Raw genomic sequence first — 17,103 nt, 5'->3', positions numbered from 1 at the left:
GCCCCTTGGTGTTGTGCGGGGCTGTGAGTCTAGCAAATATGTGGTGTACAGACCAATGAGAGCCTTATTTTATGACTAAAATGTCGGTGCACATTGTCCATCACTCACGTATCTTTTTTGGCACAGGTAACCTTTTCACATTTTCTGATGATGATCTCATTATCCATTAAAATGGACCAGCTCTTCAAAGATGGGCAGATTTCCAGGTTAGGCTAACACTTGTATTCTTTGTAGGAGGGGATAGCAAATGTAATTGGTTAAGAGACAGACCTCGAATGTAAACTGATATAAATATTATAATATGCCCATGATAGCCTAATTATCAATGCCTTTTATTAACAAAAGGGTGGTTTAGATCAATGCAGACTTGCATTATGGTTCGTAGTACCCTTGCTATGTCACTGGATTTGATCACAGAAATAATTTAAGTTTGATATTGCCTTAGTTTTAACCAGAGAAGACACATTAGAATACATAATAATACATTGAAATCAATCAATTTCAAATGTAATATCATATTGCAGCCCCAAACATCAAATACCAAATCATGTACTGTTTGTACATGTTAAAATGTATATCGTTTTGAAAGTAGTTTGGGCTGGACTGATCCTATCGGAGTACAGTCATGACTGAGCTGCGTATGGCTGGATCCAAACTGAGGTGACATGGTGGGCAAAAGAACAATGGCTTGGAATGCTATGCGAGTGATTGCCAGTGGTTAGACTCATTGCGAGCATTCCTCCCATAAATGTTTGTGTATAGTTTTAAAAGGACAACACTCAACATGCTTTATGTATAAAAAAGGTTGACCTTCAGTTAATATACTATGTTGCTGAAATAGAATATGAAGACCTCCTCCTTAGTGTTTCAGTTGCCCAGTAAAAACAGTCACTGGACCATATTGTACAACGTGAGCCCGGGAAGTGAAAAAAAACAACACATCAGTTTCAACAAAATGCAACATAACAAATTTGCATATAAGGTAGATGGACAAGGTCCAAGCTGTGGACGCTAGGGTGACGGAATATACTCTATTCGCTCTGATCTTCAAATGGAACCTTAAAAATCAGACGATTTGGATGAATACCATACAAGAACGTCCTCATCTAGTCCAACATCAAGCCATTCCTGTTTGGGCCTGGCTTTCTGACCAGCTAGAAGGATAACTAGTTGCTTTCTGGGTTCAGGTGATTAAAGAAAGTGTCTAAAGTTGGACGGATCAGGGCCTCAAGGACAGGGTCAGGTTTCTCCTAGTGAATTTACCAGTCTTGTGGTGAGGTGAGAGGCACAAACAGGCTGTTTCTCCTGGTGTTTTTGATTCACACAATGGTGGACAATTGTAGGCAAGGAACAACTGCAAAGAGGGCTTGGACCTAGGTCAGGGAAGAAGTGGCCTTTGACCCAGAGGCGAAATATTTCAGAAGTGTTGATACCCAGAGAACTTAATTTGCAGAACTGAATTGAGTCACTGAGAAGTAAAGATTTATGATAACGTTTCAGTTCCATAATCTGGCTGTTTTCAGCTCCAGCACTCATTAGCATAGGACTGCCTGTAATGTTCCATGGCGTTTGTAATAAAACCTGCACCCTAAAAAGCTTTCCACTTTACAGACAGTTTGGGGCATATTTACAAGTAAGTGGCGGAGTGAGGGCTTAGCCGTCATGGCTTAATGCCTCACTCAGCCACTTCAGAAATGCAATGCTGCACATATTTACAAAATATGGTGCAGCCTTATGTTTCCCCCTACGCGGGTGCTACACTCAGCAGAGCAGTATAGCACCAACGCAGGCACCCGTGCACCATACTGCAAGGGTGTCTGCGTGCAGGGGAAGATTGTTTATGTGCAGGAAGTTCCCCCTTCCTGCACATAAACAATCTTGAAATGCCGTTTTGTCACTTCTACGTGCTCTGCTTAATGCAGCAGACATGGAAGCCACAAAATGCCATTTTATTTTAAAGATTGTTTATGTGTAGACAGGGTCACCTTCCTGTACATAAACAATCGAAGGCTTTGTGCTTTTTCCATGTGTGATCCACAAGGCAGCACTCATGGAAAAAGCAAAAACGAGGAGAAATAAAGCATTTCTCCTTGTTTCGCCAACTTAGGACCAGGTTTTCCCAGGTCATTATTTTGGCGCTGCCTCCTATTTACGCTACCCTTGTACATAGGGGGCAGCGTCAAAATAAATGGGTGTTGCGGTGGAAGGCCCACCGCAACACCCACTGCCCACCCTTTTCATGCTATGCATAGCGTGAAAGGGGGCCCTATTTACAAGGCAGCGTTAAGCCACGTTAAGTGGCTTAACGCTGCCTTGAAAATAAGGCAAAGCCTCTATCGCCATGGAAACATCACGAAAAGTGTCTTCATTTGGGGAACTAAGATAACAATTTCATTGCTGTGCTCTTTAAAGCCAGGATCTCTAAAGACTCCCATTGTGAAACAGCTTCTACACTTCAATGGAAGGACCAACATATAGGCGTTTTTCCCAAATCAGCATTTTTAGATACGGTGCATAAAAATATGTTTCCAGCATTAGTAGCTTCTCCTCTTGACACTGAAAAAAATCCATTAATCAGAATCATAAATTAATAATTTAGGGCGCTTTGAACATTACCATTTCCATAAAAAATATATGAGAGATTGAAAGGGCATCTACTTTGCTCATAACCCCCTAATGATAGACAGCAAACTAAACTTCAGATGTACTGACTCAATGCATGTTTTACAAAGTAAAAGCAATAACCACTAAAATTTGATTTGAAACCTAGCCATGTGTAAAACACATCAATAACACATACAATTAATAAAAATATGAAAATGTATATATATTCACTCACAAAACCAATGGTTAGAGTGATGTAATCGTTACGTGTTGGCAGGGGACTGAAACTAATATTAACTCTCCCCACAAAAATCTAATACACCAGTTATAGCTTAGTGAACTAACTGTAACTTGGGCCTCCTAATATGCACTGCTTATGGCCTCACATATTACATTAACTATGAAATGTTAATTGACATCATTGATGACATCACTGATTATAAATAAATAGCAGCATTGTTTTTAAATGACTTATGAAATCAACCACTGATTGTGAGAGTGTGCTATAGGCTTTGTGAACAAAGACAAATACAACAACCCAAATCTATGGTTGGACTCTCATAAGCTTGTCTGTAAGCTTTTAAAAGAATCAAAAGAAATTGGATATTTCCGAAGTGAAGCACTTTTCATTGATGTCATAATCTTTTTACTTGTATTCACTGACTGGGAGTATGTGATTGTGGAGAGTCAATGCACACAACAGCAAAGAACTCTTTGCCATCATCAAGGAGTTTGCCAGGTTCAACAGCAAAACTACAGGCATGCCACCCCTTCAAGACCTCTGCAACAAACTCAGCACTTTCTTCCACCAGAAGATCAGGCAGATCTACGACAGCTTCGGCACCTAAAACCCTGCCACTATGCCCACCACCACTGCACGCAACCAAGCAACACCCCAACAGATCGTGCTCAACTGGACTGCACTCACCACAGACGGCACACTCAAGACCATGAAAAGCATTCACTCAGGAGCCCCATTGGATCCTTGCCTGTACCACATCTCCCACAGAGCAACCACCTCCATTGCCTCCCAGCTTTGCTGTACCATCAACTCCTTTATCTAAACTGCTACCTTCCCCCATGACTGGAAACACGCCGAGATCAACCCTTTGCTGAAGAAACTATCCACCGATCTGACAGACCTCAAGAACTTCAGTCCCATCTTCCTACTCCCGTTCCCAGCCAAGGTCATCGAGAAGGCCATCTGCGCTCAACTTTCCAAGTTCATTGAAGAGAACTATGTCCTAGAACCTCCCAATCCAGATTTTGGAGCAACTACAGCACCTAGACCGCACTCCTCACTGCCACAGACTGCATCCGCACCCTCCTCAACTGGGGTAAAACCACAGATCTCATCCTACTGGACCTCTTGGCCCACCTTCGACACTATTGCCTACCACACCCTAATCACGAGACTGCATGACGCCGGCCTCTGCGACAAGGCACTGGACTGGTTCCACTCCTCCTGAACAGCTGAACACAGCAAGTCAGATTACCCCCGTTCCTCTCAGAACCTACAGCGATCAGCTGAAGAGTAATCCAGGGCTCCTTCTTGAACCCCACCCTCTTCAGAATCTTCATGGCTCCCCTTGCAGCCAACATCAGAAGCCACGGAATCAACATCGCCTCCTATGTTGATGACACCCAGCCAATCATCTCGCTTACTAATGAACCCACAGTGGCCAGAATCAACTTTCAGAACGGAATGAAGGCTGTTGCTACCTGGAAGCAAGACAACTGCCTCAAGCTCACCTCAAACAAAACCGAAGTACTCATCCTGGGACCCACCTCCTCAGCCTGGGATGACTTCTGGTGGCCCACCACACTAGGAACCCATCCCAGCCCTACAGACCACACACACACCTTGGCATCATACTAGACTCCTCGCTCTCAATGAACCGCAAAATCAACGAAGTATCCTCATCCTGCTTCCACACGCTACGCCTGCTTTGAAAGACATTTAGATGGCTCTCCACAGAATCCAGAAAGATGGTCACCCACACACTCATTACCAGTAGACTGGACTAAGGCAACGCACATTACACCAGCGTTACACAGAAACAGCTCAGTAAACTACAGAACATACAACACGCCGCAGCCAGACTGGTCCTCCACAACCCCTGCCACAGGCATATGACAGAGCACCTCCAACAACTCCACTGAGTCCCTATCAACAAGAGAATCACCTTCAAGCTCCTTACACTTGCTTACAAGGCCCTACACGAAGCAATTCCAGAATACCTGAACCACAGCCTCAATTTCCAGACAACTCTGCTCCGCCCAACTCGCACTGGCCTCTGTCCCACAGATCCACAAGACCAAAACTGGAGGAAGATCCTTCTCCTACCTCACAGCCAAGACCTGGAACACACCGCCCCTCCACCTCAGGCAATTCGCGTTGTTGACCCAGTTCAGGAAGGACCTCAAGACCTGGCTCTTCGACTGAACCACCACACCCAGATGGATCAGTGCCTTGAGAACCTCACGTTTGAGTAGCCATGCTTTACAAACCCCAATTTATTGATTGATTGAGAGCTAGCCCCTGAACACTACTGAGCCATAGAACCTTAGGTTAACATTTGCAGTGAAGGTATGAAGGCTGAGAAAGTAGGGTGTTAGGTGGCCTTTTGTTCAACTCTTCACAGGGTTCAGCTGCATGGCCAACCCCCTGCGGGCTGCCAACAACCCGTTTTGTGAAGGGGTCAAAACATCAGTACATAAAAGGCAGGCCTATTGGCTTTGTCAAGGAGTGACTACATCTATATTCAAGACCATCCTATTGGCTTTGTCAAGGGGTCACAACATGAATATATAAAAACAAGCCTATTACCTCTGTCAAGGGATCATTACTTTAAGAAAACAATAATGACATGCTAGGATTTAACATTACAACTAATAGTTTCCATAACCATATTCATATCCTATGCAGCCATGTCGACTCACCTGCTAACCCCACGCTGCGCATGGCCTTCAGCCAGGCATAACAGGGGGTTGCCAATCCACCAGGAGACAGCCAACACTTACGCAGGTAGCTAACCCCATGCTGCGTACAGCCTTTAGTCGTGAGTGGTATCACCTGCAGGGCCTGGCATGCAGCCAGTCCCTGCATCAAGCCCCCTTCAGGCAGCCAACATCTAGCCGTGTGGCCCTCTCCTTGAGCCTTAAAAAGGCCCGGGGACCCCATCCCCTGGGGCAAAAACCAATTAAACTGGGGAGGAGGTGTGTAGCCCCCCTCCTGGAGCGTTGAGCCGTGGAAACCCATTTTCCTGGGCCAAATTCTAAGAGGAGAGGGCGACCAGGTCCCCTCCCGAGCCTCAATAGGCCCCACGGACACTATCCATTTTCGGTCAAATAAAATATGAGAGGGAGGAGGGGCAGCGTGGCCCCACTCTCCAGGCCTTATTAGACCCCCGGAACCCAATCCTCCAGGGTCAAATATAATAAAAAAGGGGAGGAGGCCACAAGGCTCTCATCCGCAAGCCTTCATAAGCCCTAGGAACCCCATCCCCTGGGGCCATGTGTTATTTAAAGAGGAGGGTGGCATGTGCCCCCCCAAACCTTATTAGTCCCCAGGGACTCAATCCACCAGCGCCTAATGACATAATTAAGGGGAAAGGGCTTGTGGTCCTCCTCCCGACACTTAAGAAGTCCTGGGGAAACCCCATTCCTCGGGCCCCATACAATTAAAATAGGTAGAGGACTGCACTGATCCCTCCCTGAGCTTTATAACCGGTGGGGCCATCTGTTTTTTTAAAAGGGGAGGGGAGCCTAGCGGCATCCCTCCCTGAGCCTATTTTGGCCCCAGGAAACCAATTCCTGGGGTCTCTATTAATTATACGTGGTACCCCAGTGCCCACCCAGGGAACCTAAGAACCACTACATTGGGGTCCACAGGGGGAGCCCCAGGGCCCCTGTGGTCCCAGCCGGCAATGTGCATAGCAGAAAGGAGATGCTGTAGTAATGCAAAAATCTCTCTCAATAACAATTTTTTGCTTCTGTAATAGGGTGTTAACTGACAGAGTGCTACTGATGTTTGAAGTACATGAAATGGATGGGGAAGAACTGTGAAAAGAAAAAACATTGCTAGCATTTAGAGAAAGGTTGGACTACGCAATTTTCACCCCCTCCAAAGGACTGGAACAAAGTGATGAGGCTTCCCCAAGGAGCCTGCACCCTAGGAAGGCACTAAGAACAGGTTTGTCCTGCTTGGAGGTTTTTGCCATACAAAAAACGAGTCCTGTGGGTCCTCGCAGAAAAGATTTCCGACATTGTGCAGCCATGCCCAGCTACAACTTCCAGCATTGCCCTTCTGGTGGGTTTTGAGATCAGATGTAAAACCTTGGACCTAGGATATGTTAAAAATCTATCCCAAAGGTGATTCGACCTTGGCAGCTGCAAAATTCATTTTTGTCCCTTTGGGAGCGTTTCATGCCAAAACGAATGGCTTCGGCACGAGCTGGATGCAAATGTGCTTGACCTTTACCGACATTCGATGGCCACAAGTGACCTCCAGTTGGGCCAGATGTATCAAGCTATATTACGATAGCAAAAATGTCAGCGTTTGCGATCACAATTTAGCTGTGTGCAATTTAGGAAAGAAAAACCTACTCGCAAAATAAGGAATCGCAAAATTGGCGATTCCCTATTTTGCGCATGCATTTAGAGAATCGCAATTTGCAATTCCCTAAATGCTATTCTAGTAGCCAACGCAAATTGCGATATTGCTGTAAGGAATCGCAAATTACCACCAACTTCAAGTTGGTGGTAATTTGCAATTTCCTCGAAAAAAAACACTGTTTTTGGTTTTTTCAAAGTGCCATGTGGCACACACATATGCCCTTAGGGCATGTATGTGCACCACATGTGTACACATGCACATTTCAGGGGTGCAACAGGGTGTCCTTTTGGAACCCTTGCACCCTTGAAATTGCATGCATAATTTGCGAGTACCTATTGGGCACTCGCAAATTGCGCATGCATTTCCCATTCATTCCTATGGGACACTTGGCCCATAGGAATGAATGGGAAGGGATTTCTTAATTGCGAATCGCAATTTGCGATGCGTAATTAAGGAATATTTAGGAATCACAAAAATAATTGCGATTACTACCTACATAGCATTTTGCAAGTCCTTAATAATAGCGATTCTCTAAAAATCGCTATTAAGGACTTGCAAACTGCTACAATGATACATCTGCCCCTTTGTTCCCCAAAAATGTCATTAAAGTCCCAAGGTAAAACTCTCGTCTAGGTAAATTTTCATTTTTCTTTGTTGTGTCACTTTTTCTGGTCACTTTTTGCCTTCAAACTTTAACAATTCATGTGTCTGGTTCCCCTTACCCACTTCAATCATTTTGATTCCTTTTTGCTTACTAATATCTTTTCTCATTTCTAAATTGGTTTGAGAATTTTATGGTGATGTTTTATTGACTTTAAAATTGTTGGTATAACATGAACTTACCTCACATTTCTCTTGGAAACCTGTTGCTTGTGCTTTAGCTTACACAGACTGTGTCTTATTTCTTTAGTATGGATACCCCCTCTGAAATTAATAACCCACATTTTGACAATATCTCCTGGGTTCACATTAGGTTAGATACATCATTATCTCTTTCAGCAAAAGCTGTGTTTTTCTCCTGCCTACAACAAACAGATCACCTTTTCAGGTCTGGCAAACATACACTACCTCCAACTGCATCTCTCACATGTCTTTGCTTCAGGCCGTGGTTAAGCACAGGTACATGTTAACTGTGACATCTTGGGAGCACTGCTCTGAACCTCATGCACAAAACCAAAACCATTCCTATGCAGAATACTCTGTAACTCTAAACACTACCAATCACACTTAATGAGCAAGGTTGCCTTTTACTTGTCCACTCTGAAGCAGTCCCATTCCTTGTCAGGGGTACAACACACTAACTAAGCAAATCCTACAATACATGCAATAAAAAACAAAGACTTTTTTTGATAAACGCAGTCAAGATGTTGAAGTCTGCCTCATTTGTAAGACGCAGAAGAATTATTTTATTTTTGGCTGAGTAGACTTTTTGCAGATTTTAAAATAAGCCTGATCAGGCTCAATTCATTAGGTGGCGTGCAACCCCTCAAGTGTATTTAGCTTGGCTTACAGATTTCTATACCACTCCATGAGTACTTAATTTCAGTGGCAGCTCTTCAGCAATGGTGGAGGAGCACCTGCAGCGCATGGATTGGACAGGGAGTCTGCCCCAAGGGCTGCTGGGACCAGGCCGGAAGAGGAGAGGCGGCATGGCGAGGCACGATGCTGGAAGCAGCCAGCAGCGAAAGGTACATTTCTTTCTTTGTTTTAACATTGTATTTTCCACCCCCAGAGCACGACGCCTCCCACACAACCTCACCCACCCCACCACCTTTTGTGTATGGTGGCTGCTGCTGCTTAATTTGTGGAAGAAGGAGTGCAGGTGCGCAATGCTCTATTAAGAAGCCTGTGTCCAGTGCAATTAAATGTAGGTGCGCCAAATACCCGGACAGGTAGCCTTGAATCCACCTGATACCTCTTTAATCTGAATGTAGCGTGTTACAACGCGTTCTTCTACCACGCAGTAGGTAACAACGCGGTTGTTACAACGACCGTGTTGTTACCACGCGTGGCATTACATCACAAGTCGTTTCAACGACTTGTGCTAGGTTGCGCACTGGACTTAGGAATTGTATAAATTACTATTCCTACTCCAGTTAGTGCAACAGCAGGGAAGGTGTTGGATTTAAGATCCAAAACATTCCCTGGTGTTGCACGCCACCCAGCGCAAGTCGCTGAAACGTCTTGCGATGTAATGCCACACGTGGTAACAACGCGGTCATTGTAATCACCGTCATGCGTGGTATTGACATCATTGTAAACACTGTTTCCCCTTTAATATAGTACCAGATGCTCCCTGTCCCTTTATCTTACTATTGTAGATTCCTGCTTTCTGTCTTTGTGCAGGATTTTCCGCCTTTCTCTTCTTCCATCTTTCCAATTTGTGTGTTTTTCCCTCTCTCCGCTCTTGGGAAACGTCTGATGCGGAAAAATCAGTGCCAGTCTCCAAAAATAAGTACCGGTGGCCCCCACGGGCACCCAAGGGCTCAAATTAAACACTGCACTCCATACCAATCACGCCTCTTAGAAGACGGTGAATTGAGCGTTGGCATGCGCTGTACGGAGAAACACACTGCTAATGCCTCAACTTAAATATGCTTTAATCAAGAAGAAAGAAAATAATGCCTCTGCCATTGTTAATAACAGACTTTCTGATTACTTAATAATAATTGTAGATTTCTTTATCCTCTTTCTTTCAAAGCCTATCACTAATTCATTAAGGCATACACAAAATTCAGATAGAACACCTGCCTTGTAAGTAGGATCACCAACCCAAGCATTATAATAACTCGAGTAAGAAATATGATTAAAAAGACCCTAATTTGCTTAATATAAAGGAAATTGCTTAGCATCTGCAAGGAGAGTCTTTCTTTCATGTGTTAGCTGAGCAGTGGGAGGTTCCTGTGTGACTGAGATTGCTAACAGTGCATAATCCAGCACACACTCATTTCTCTTTGTGACCACTAATTCTGCAAGAGGAGACGCCTTGCCAGCATTTAAGAACATTAACAATATGCATAATCCAATCCCTTCTGGCGGTGTAACACCCTTAATGATTTAAAATTATGGCCATTACTGAGACACTTATAATAGGTGGGAGAATATTACAGGCTAGAATGAGCATCTCCTGCCAACTGTACATATTTCCGAATGGACTATCCGCGGCACCAATAAAAACATTAATAACTACGGCTTTTAAAGTGTGAGCTGCCTATGGGAATGGATATTACTGCTTTGCAAAGTTCAGAAGTTCCCAAACTTGAGAGTGCCAATAGCTCCCCGCTGATTCATAGAGATTAGACATTTCCAATTAGAGAGCACAATATATTTCTGGGCAAAGTCCAAGCTCTGTTGTGTTTGTCTCTTCACTGAATGTTTAATCTTAATGTAGGCGTAGGAGCTGAGAAGCAACTTGTCACAGAAACGTTAGGCAATAACAAGAGCTGGCGATCTAGAGCCTTTTAATGTGATGGACCATGGGATGAAGCACTATATTAGGTTAGAAGGATCTGCACACCATGCGAGGTGACCTGCATTGTGTATAGAGGAGCAGAAACAAATCTGAGAACAGTGAGCATTGGAAAAAGATAATTTATTTTTTACATTGGGGCCCATATTTATTAAGCCTTTGCATTGTCCTTGTGTTATGCAAGCCGACGCAAGGACAACGCAGAGGTTTCAGTAATATTTACATAGCAGTGCAAGTCCTGATTTGTGTGGCTTTGTAAAGAAATGTAACAAAGGTAGCTGCTTGCACTGTGTTATGTTGCATTTCAATTTGGGAGGAGTTCCATGGGTGGAGCATCATGTTCTCATACATCCACCTGTAGTGTCCTGCTGGGCACATCATGCAGCAGTCCCTCCTTAGGGGCAGAGCTAACACAAACCTCATAACCACCCAACACACATCACCAGTCAGTTGACCCTGGTGCACGTACCCTGGGCCCGTTTTTAGTAACGACATACTAAGTATCTGTGTCATCTTTTCTTTAGTATGTGGGCTTAGGGCCCGAGACTTTACACCACCCATAGATTTTGGCAAATCCTCAGATTTACAAAGACTTGCAAACCTGAAATGCATGAAAATGCTACGCCTTCCCAAGTGAGGTGTAACAAGCACACGAAAAAAGAGGAAAATGTCTCTAAGGATACAAAAACAATCCTGCCCGTAATGCAGTCACACTTGCACTACGGTGCAATGGTGCCTGCATTTGCACTAGGCTGCACAAAGTGCGGCAGAGCAAAAAGAGAGCAGAACTACTCCATATCTATTAAAATATTTCTGCTCTCTCCTTTTCACACACCGAGTATAACAAATTGGTTGCTGCTCTGCGTTGTTTGAATGTTTTCTAAATTTTCCCCTGAATGTTTGCAATGAAACCTCCTGTAGCGAAATGTGCAAACTTCAGAGTCTACAGTGTAAAGTTGAAAGTACTTCTCTTTACACTGCTTTTATTGATTTGAAGTCAGCTTTTGATCGTATCCCAAGGGCCACACTTTGGCAAGTCCTACAAGATCTGGGGCTCCCCATAACATTCTGGCACTTCTAATACGACTCCACGAGGGAAATTATGCTAAAGTAAGATGGGGAGATCAAATGCAACTGACCGACTCAATAAGGGTTGTAAGAGGGGTGAGGCAGGGCTGCATTCTAGCTCCCAGCTTATTTTTGCTTTTTATAAATGGGGTGGTGAAACATCTAGCGGAAGTCCACACAGATGCTCCCTCATTGGGGAGTGTTAAAATAACTACTTTGCTGTTTGCGGATGATACGCTATTAGTCTCTAAAACCCAGAGTGGCCTTCAACTGCTATTAGATCGCTTCATGTCTTTCTGTGAGATGAGAGGTTTAGAAGTCAACACCACAAAAGCAAAACTCCTCCTAATGAATCCCCACAAATCTTTCAAAGGGAAATTTACATTGGGGGGGATCTCATTGGAAAGGGTGGATTCCATCGTATATCTTGGTGTAACTCTCACAGAAAAAATTGCATGGAAGCAACATATTTCGAAGGGAATCCTACAGCAGAGGAAGACTTCTGGGACCCTAATTTTAGGACATCACAAACTAGACCGATTGCAGCCCTGCTTCAGATATACGACCAGAAGGTGGTTGGCTCGGCCCTGTATGGGGCTGAAATCTGGGGATTTGATAATCTGGAGGGCCTGCTTCTGTCTAAATTCTTAAGATCACTCTGCTCCCCCCCCCAGAGTATCCTGCTCACTCCCTTAAGGTTAGATTTGGGTAGAACTACAATAGTGGATAAGGCGAGGCTTCGCCCGCTTCTCTTTTGGCTCCGCATTAAAAAAACACCGGAGCTTCACCACTATGCGATTGCTACTGAAGAGGTTCACAAGCTGGATCGTTTCAGAAAAATTGGCTGGTTTTGTAACATCAAAACTTTGCTTTACGAATTAGGTCTAGGAAACCTTTGGGAAGAAACGGATTCCAGCTTATTGCCCAGTAGAGAGTGGGTTAAGTTTTATTATTGGAAATGAGTGGCAGAGAGAACTGTCACATATGCAATAAGAGGTCACCTCACAATAGCATTTATGGAGTTTAAGGTACTTAGTGTGTATGAACCTTATATGGATTTCATTACTGTCCCGCAAGAGAGGAAGTTATTCATCCAATTTAGATTTGGTTGTCTCCCCTTGAACTCTTTCACTGCGTCATGGAACACAGGCTCCTTAGACACACTTTGCCACTGTCCATGTTTCTTTGAGACAGAGGAAACGATCCAGTATATTCTCTTTGTATGCCCTCTGTATCAAAACCCAAGATCTTAAATGGTTAGCCCCTGCCTGTAGACAACTAGGAACCCGTAGCCATTTAGAGGCACTACGTATCCTCAGAACAGATACAAGGCCACTAATAGTATGTGCACTGGCCAAATTCCTGGGGAGAATGTGGTTTATCAGGAGGCAGACGCAAAAAATTAATTAAGCACACCTTTTATTCTTCTTCATTTAGTATCTAATCTACATCCGATACTTTGTGTACATATTAATATATGATTCATGCCAAAATTACTGAGAATTTGTGCAATATTGTACTCTTGCACGTTATACATTAGCACTTTATGTACATTTACGGCTCCATATTTTTTTTTTTTAAAGTGTTTTTACCTTGTCACGGTTTTACCTTGTTGCGGCTGTTTTTATTAACCTGTTCCTCATTTTTAATGGCTTGGTTTTATTATGTTTTGCTTTTGTATAAATAACGTCATCCATCTTGACCCACAATACCCAACATGAAAATCCTTCTCTTATCAATATACTGTATTGTACGCCTATATACTTTGATGGTCGTAATGACTGAATAAAGTTTGATGATGATGATGACAGTACTTCTCTCTCACTCAATTTCTAACTTTCCTTCTTTCTCTTTCTCTCTCCCTCTTGTTTCTCCTTTTCTCGCACTCTCCCTCTCTCTTTCTCTTGCTCACTTTCCTTCTCTTTTTTCTATTTCTCTATCTCTCTCTCTCCTTCTCACCCCTTGTCTGTCTTTCACTCTCTCTCTCTCTCTCATGATGATTTTTGTGTAACTCTGTTAGACTTTCTGTCTGTATGTCTCTTGGTTGTATGGACTGTAGGTCTGGCTGTATATACACCAATTTCTCATATGAATTTATCCTCCTGACATCCTGTCCATTAAGGTGATATTACTTTGAGAATGCACTAAGCTGCCAAGTATTCAGAATGCTAATGAGTGACATTTCCATCGTTTAAGTATACTTATGAGTGGCATTCACCAGCACAATGTGTGACACTTCGAATCACATCTTATATTGTGTGAAAATAATCAGTTACATATTTACTGTGCTTTCGGGGCATAGGCCAGGACCTTGCAACACTATAAATACACAAGCCACTAACCAACTTCCCTACCTCTCCCACCCCGCCAACCAGAATTCTATTCCATTACTCCTGTACACTCACATACATCTGCAGTGTTTGGATTAATCAAAAAGGTTTCAAAATGCAAACAAATGTGTTTATTGCAGATTACTTTAACTTTCATATGTCTTACATTTTAAGTGTGACATGGGCCTTTATTTTATATGTTGCTGCCTGAAGGTGAAGAGAACAATTAATAATGACAGAATAAAAATATTTTGTCCTCCCAGCTATGTCTTTAACTCCCCTCACCTGCCTGGCACTGCCACCGATGCAGCAGTCAATTGTATTGAGCAATCATCTGTGCTGGACTCCCCTGTGGTAATCTGAAGCTGCTGCCAGGCCAATACTGCAGAGTGGGTCATCAAACCCAGTGTGTGCGACCGCCCTGCTGACAGTGCCGAGGTTGCAGGCCCAGGGCCTACCAGGCAAGGTTGCGCATTGACCTCCTTGGTCACTACCTCTCGCTGTTACGATATGGGCCTCTAAGTGCAGGCTGGTAATGCCATCTGTAATGGCACCCACCTGCAGCATGACAATGGTGAGCACACTGAGAGGGTCAAGCAATGGCGTTTGTGTGGACGAGCAAGATAACAGGAAAATAAATCAAAATTCAGTCGCCATCTGGACCAATCATTGAAGGCTGTCTGGTTTTCGAACAGAAGGATGCCAACTTGAGCAAACACTTCACTGTGTGAGGAGTGGTGAGGCTGGTGCCGATGACCTGAGGTGTTTCCCACTCTTTAATGGATGTTGCAGTACCAGGGCTTGGAAAAAGAGCTGGAAAACCACTATTTACATTGGTTTTCAGCTTGTTTTCCCCGCCACTCTGTGATCTTAGCTCCTCCCCGGGTCAGCGTGTGATTGGAGCCGATATTGTGTGTCACACGGTGGCACCGTGTGAGTTGGCAGATAAGATCCTGGCAGTTGTTTATGTTCTGCAGTGACGCCAGATGACCACTGGAGTGCCTGGTCTGGTGCATATTTATTTTAGCTGCGAGAGCGGAAGTCACATATTTGTGTTTTCAGTGTAGTATTGTGCACTATGAGGCACAACGCTCCTCCTTAGCAACCCGAGCGGAGTCAGTGATGAGCTCCTAATTGTGGCGCTGGACTGCCAGTAGCACAGCACACGCAGTCAGTGACTGGTTTAGTTATAATGTGAAGTGCCTTGTGGTTCTCCTAGGAGCTAACGCATGCATGACTAACTTATTTTAATGTGGTGAAGCGAACAACAACACTAAAATGTGTTAGTCTAACCCCTGATACGTGGTACTTGGCAGGACTGAGAAGATTATGCTATTTTTATATTTTTCAGATAAACCTTGTTTCTTATACAGTTCAAGTAGCTTATTTCATCATTAACGTTTAACTATGCAATTTGAATACCTGAAAAAATCGGAATGGAGCACAATTAAACCACTCTTAGGGAACTTTGTTTTGTTTACGAAGCCCTGCCCGTTTCAGTAACATCTGCTCCACCTCTCTGACACAGCTCTGCCTACCTCTCATGCCACCTAGCAAACAGCTTGCAACTCAGTTCCATCTTTAGGAGCTCGCAGTTTAACCCCTATATCGACCCAAGTCTTTTTCTTGCTGGACTTTGCCTTATTTTCCTGCTGTCCAAGATCTCCCGTTTGATCTCTGCACCCACCCCCCCCACACACACCCCCGCCTTCAGAGAGATGCCCTGAATATGAAAAGACATTCCCAATTAGCTTCTAACTCAAACTTGGGTGCAAAATCCTCAGCTTCGGAGATTTTTTTGATCAATAGCGATGCACCTCAGCTTGTTTCGGCTAGTGACCATGCATGATTTGAAAGGTCATTGCTTGAGCCCAGTGCTTAATTTGAAAAAGAATGAGTGTTGATGCCCAAACTTTACTGAGTAGCCTGTGATTGGCGCTATTAAATGGTGCAGAATACAAAGGCTGCCTTGAATGCACCATGGGCCTTTTTAATGCACGGCCAGACACTCCCTTCTCCTTTATTTCACTCCTGCAGGTTTCTGCTTTTTCCTTTTGTGTTCATTTTTCTCTTCCTCTTTCTTTTCACTTAGTTTCTTTTTTCCTCTTTTGTTATCAGGAAATGTTGGATGAGGAAAAATAAGTGCTGGTCCCTAAAAATGAGTGCGGGTGGCCCCCAACCGCAACTACAGGTTCACATTAAGCACTGACAATAAATCTACATTTCAAGGACAGTCATAGGATCAATGGGACATGTTTATCTTGGCAGCTCACAGCACCATGAAACTCCATGTGATCTTCATGTGATGGAGGCTTCTCGCCAGCACTCCAAGAATTACTGACAGGACCGAATGTCTGTAGTCGATGTGCAATAGTTATAATTTGACAGTGTAGGCAAGATGATGTAAATACATAAATAAATGTGAGTCATGGGTACTCTATGCAAATTCCGTCCTATCATGTTTGAGCTTGTGTATGTCATTATCTAAGAGGAACCAGCCATATGCAGAACCATCTTGCCCTGTTCCAAATTGCTAGGGCGCTTGGCCTCTCTACTGAAACATAAGCAACCTCAGACAGGTTTTGTTCTGATTTACCAACAATGGCTGAGTCTCTATGCCAGGATTAGATGCGACCGTGAACCTAAAAATGAATGTGAACACAATGTTAGAGCAATCTTCTCAATTTTTGAGTGACAGCCCTCATTCTACTGTCTCAAAGTATGTCTACACACTACAGTTGAAATATCGAAAGATAAGCATGTATAGATTTTCCATGCCGAACTCTACATCTATGTGTATGCATATGTATGTTTATATATGTGACATGTAGATGTGGAGATTAGAGTAGTAAATTTAGACTTCCCCATAAGCATTAACTTTCAATATTAGTGTCCCCGATATTGAGCTAGGATATTAGGGTATCAAGTTGTCCCCTACTCGATATTCCAAACTACAACTCCAGCAGACTTCTGAGTCTAATCAGGGCAACAGCTTTGAAAGAGGGACATTGAAC

At 43.7% G+C, this 17,103-nt stretch overlaps 1 protein-coding gene across 1 annotated transcript in view; it reads right to left on the bottom strand.

Annotated features, from left to right (window-relative positions):
• The window catches only part of LINGO2 (leucine rich repeat and Ig domain containing 2), a 3,888,832-nt gene that overhangs the window by 3,451,701 nt on the left and 420,028 nt on the right, over window positions 1-17,103 (bottom strand). The gene's annotated exons all lie outside the window — the stretch shown is intronic.

Source organism: Triturus cristatus, chromosome 2_2 (assembly GCF_964204655.1).
Source record: "Triturus cristatus chromosome 2_2, aTriCri1.1, whole genome shotgun sequence".
Lineage (NCBI taxonomy): Eukaryota > Metazoa > Chordata > Amphibia > Caudata > Salamandridae > Triturus > Triturus cristatus.
Note: the sequence above shows the minus strand (reverse complement) of the source record. Positions and strands in the feature narration are given on the sequence as shown.